The sequence below is a fragment of the Apium graveolens genome, chromosome 9 (genome assembly GCF_009905375.1).
Source record: "Apium graveolens cultivar Ventura chromosome 9, ASM990537v1, whole genome shotgun sequence".
NCBI lineage: Eukaryota > Viridiplantae > Streptophyta > Magnoliopsida > Apiales > Apiaceae > Apium > Apium graveolens.
In genome coordinates, this window is record NC_133655.1 from 92,947,495 (window position 1) to 92,950,883 (window position 3,389).

General features: G+C 39.8%; 1 non-coding gene across 1 annotated transcript; it reads right to left on the bottom strand.

Annotated features, from left to right (window-relative positions):
- Positions 1 to 2,042: 2,042 nt before the first annotated feature.
- On the bottom strand, positions 2,043 to 2,149 carry LOC141688382 (small nucleolar RNA R71). Its single transcript, XR_012561827.1, has one exon. It is a non-coding gene; the product is annotated as a small nucleolar RNA R71 (small nucleolar RNA).
- Between the last annotated feature and the right edge of the window lie 1,240 nt (positions 2,150 to 3,389).

Consider the following 3,389-nt stretch of genomic DNA (forward strand, 5'->3'; position numbering starts at 1 on the left):
TGCATTTGTACTCAAGTTGTTAAGTGTTTTAATGTGTTTTCTAGTTTTTTTGCATTTCAGGCATTATTCAGGTAATCAAGTGAATTAGCATTGTTTTGGTGCTAATTTGGTATCCAGGTGGTGTTGGAATAAAAGCTCGTGGAAAGCCAGCTCGGAAGAAATCTGAGTTTTTCCTAGAAGGATGGCGTGCCTGCGCTATGATAGTATGCGGCCGCGCCGGGGTTCCAGAAATACAGCGCGCCCGCGCTGTGATAGCACGCGGCCGCGCCGATGCCAAATTCAGGAATCCTGTTTCTAATACAATTCTGAAAGGGAAGGCTTCCAAATTGTTGAGGGCTGCTATATATATTCATATTAGGTCATTTTAATAAAAAGACGGATCAGAGTGCAAAGAGAAGACGACAAGAGACCTTTAGCACAATTCAACAAAGGCGAAGATGATATAGTTTATTCTTGTAAATCTTTGTTTTGAGTTGTAATTTGGATGCTTATTTCTTGTTTTGATGAACCTGTACTCTTGTTTGTATTTGGTTTAATTATTCGTATAAAGACTACGTTTTATATATCATGATTTCATCAGAACCCACGTTGATGATGAGTCCGATTATGGGCTAATTGTTATCGTGGGGTTCTAGCGGATTTATTTATGGATTTCTTTAGTTAAATTGTTTTGATACCTTAGTATATGGTAATTGTATGATATCCTAGTATTGGTTATGTGTATTCGTCTTATGAGCATCGCGAACTTATAAGATAGTGTGTTAATTCTTAATGAAGCGAAAGTGAATTTAAGGATTTAGAACTTGTCATGCTAGCATAGGTTCATGTATTTGTCATGCATGATTCGTAGGTAATTTTAACCATCTTACTTGCCCTGTGTAATCAAGATAGATAACTTGTGCTTAAACCGTTATGTTGTCAAATTCTATAGACATATAGGGGCTCAATATAATTGGTGCATATTCAGCTTCTATCTCTTTTGTGGATGTCTGGTAGAATGGTACTCATGCAACGAAAGTTGGCGTTTATCAGTTTCGTGTTATCTGATTAGTATCATCACCATTGCATGCTAAGGTTAAGAATAATAAGGCTATTGAATGAAGTATTTAATGAAGTTAGAATCCCATGTATGTCATATTTATTAATTCAGTCAATCTTATTCTCGTAGTTATAACTGTTAGCGTAATTCTTAGTTATAAACAATCTCAATTTGTTATCGTCTTAGCATTGGATAATAACCATACATTGTTGCTTAGGTGCATAAATTAACAGTTAACCAATACAGTCTCTGTAGGAATGAACAAGAAAAGATTCTATACTACTTGTGAACCCATATACTTGCGTGTATTATTAGCGCATGTTTAGCGATTAACAAGTTTTTGGCGCCGCTGCTAGGGACTGCAGTGTTAATTTATAATTTATGTGCTTTACATCAGTGGTCGTCAAAGTTCATTGACTCGGACATTGTTACTTATTTGTTCCTTGTCTGGTTTCAGGTACTCTAGCGGGGGTGTATGCATACGCGTTCGTGTACTAGTAAAAGAACACTGGATAAAGCCGAGGAAGAACTTGTGGTAGTTCGTAGGGAAGTTTCTGAGGATAAAGAGAAGTTAGAGGAAGAAGAGAAAGTTGAAGAGCCAATTGTAGTAGCTATGGGTGATCAAGCAGAAAATATGAAGACTTTGATAAACTATTCTAAGCCTAAGATTAATGACATTCAGTCTAGCATCACTAGACCAGCCATCAGGGCTAACACTTTTGAGATCAAATCAAGCACGATCCAGATGATACAAAACTCAGTTCAGTTTGGGGGTTCTCCAACTGAAGAGCCCAACATGAACATCAGGGATTTCATCGAGATCTGCGACACTTTCAAGTTCAATGATGTGACTGAAGATGCTATTAAGCTACGTCTCTTCCTATTCTCTCTGAGGGACAAGGCTAAGTGCTGGTTACACTCTCTACCAGCAGGGTCTATAACCACTTGGGAAGATCTTGCTCAAAAGTTTCTCACTAAATTCTTCCCCATGGCGAAGACTTCCGCAATCAGGAATGCTCTTACTCAGTTTGCTCAACAAACTGGAGAATCTATGTGTGAGGCTTGGGATCGATATAAGGAGATGCTAAAGAAGTGCTCACACCATGGCATGCCTGATTGGATGATTATTAATTTTTTCTACAATGGATTGGGTCCTACTTCTAGACCCATACTTGATGCAGCATCAGGAGGAGCCTTGTGGGCTAAGAGCTACGATGAAGCTTATGAACTTATTGAACTGATGGCTGCTAATGAGTACCAGAATCCTTCCTAGAGACTGACTCAGGGAAAAGTAGCAGGAATTCTGGAGTTGGATGCAGCAATTGCTATCGCTGCCCAACTTAAGGCTTTGACGATGAAGGTGGACACCTTGGCGAATTATGGAGTTAATCAAATCATTAGTGACTGTGAGCTTTGTGGTGGTACCCATGAGACTGATCAGTGCATAATTTTTAGTGAATCAGCTCAGTTCGTGAGCAACTTCCAATGATCGCAGCAACCTGTGCCAGCCACTTATCATCCTAATAATTGCAATCATCCTAATTTCAGCTGGAGCAACGCTCAAAATGCGGTTCAACAGCCTTTTTAGCAGTATCCAGCTAAGCAGTACAACCCCCTAGTTTTCAGCAACCGCAGTATGCACCAAGACAACAACTCCAGCTGCAACAAGCTAATGAAAAATCTGAATTAGAGGAGTTAAAGCTTATGTGCAAGAGTCAAGCTGTTTCTATCAAGACCTTGGAAAATCAAATTGGGAAAATTTCCAATGCCTTGCTAAATCGTCAATATGGTACATTGTCTAGTGATACTGAAGTTCCAGGAAAGAGGGAAGCTAAGGAGCAGGTAAAGGCAATCACTTTGAGGTCTGGGAAGGTTACGAATCCCGAACAAACTCAAGAGTTAACTGAAGAAGTTAGGGCTGAGAAAGAAGCAAAGCAGCAGGATGAAGAAGTTGAACCAAGGAAGACTACTGTTGAGCACACTCCGCCTGAGGGTAATACAGGGGAGAAACAGATCTATCCTCCACCGCCTTTTCCTAAGCGGCTGCAGAGGAAAAATCTGGACAAGCAATTTAAGAAGTTTCTGGAGATGTTTAAGAAACTTCATATCAACATACCTTTCACCGAGGCTCTCGAGCAGATGCCTAGTTATGCAAGGTTTATGAAAGGTATTCTCTCTCGGAAGGTGAAGCTAGATGATTTAGAGATTGTCGCTCTCACAGAAGAATACAGTGTTGTGCTACAGCAGAAGTTGCCTCCAAAGCTTAAATATCCTGGAAGCTTCACTATTCCATTTACTATTGGAAAAGTGTCTTTTGACAGATGCTTATGTGATTTGAGAGCTAGCATCA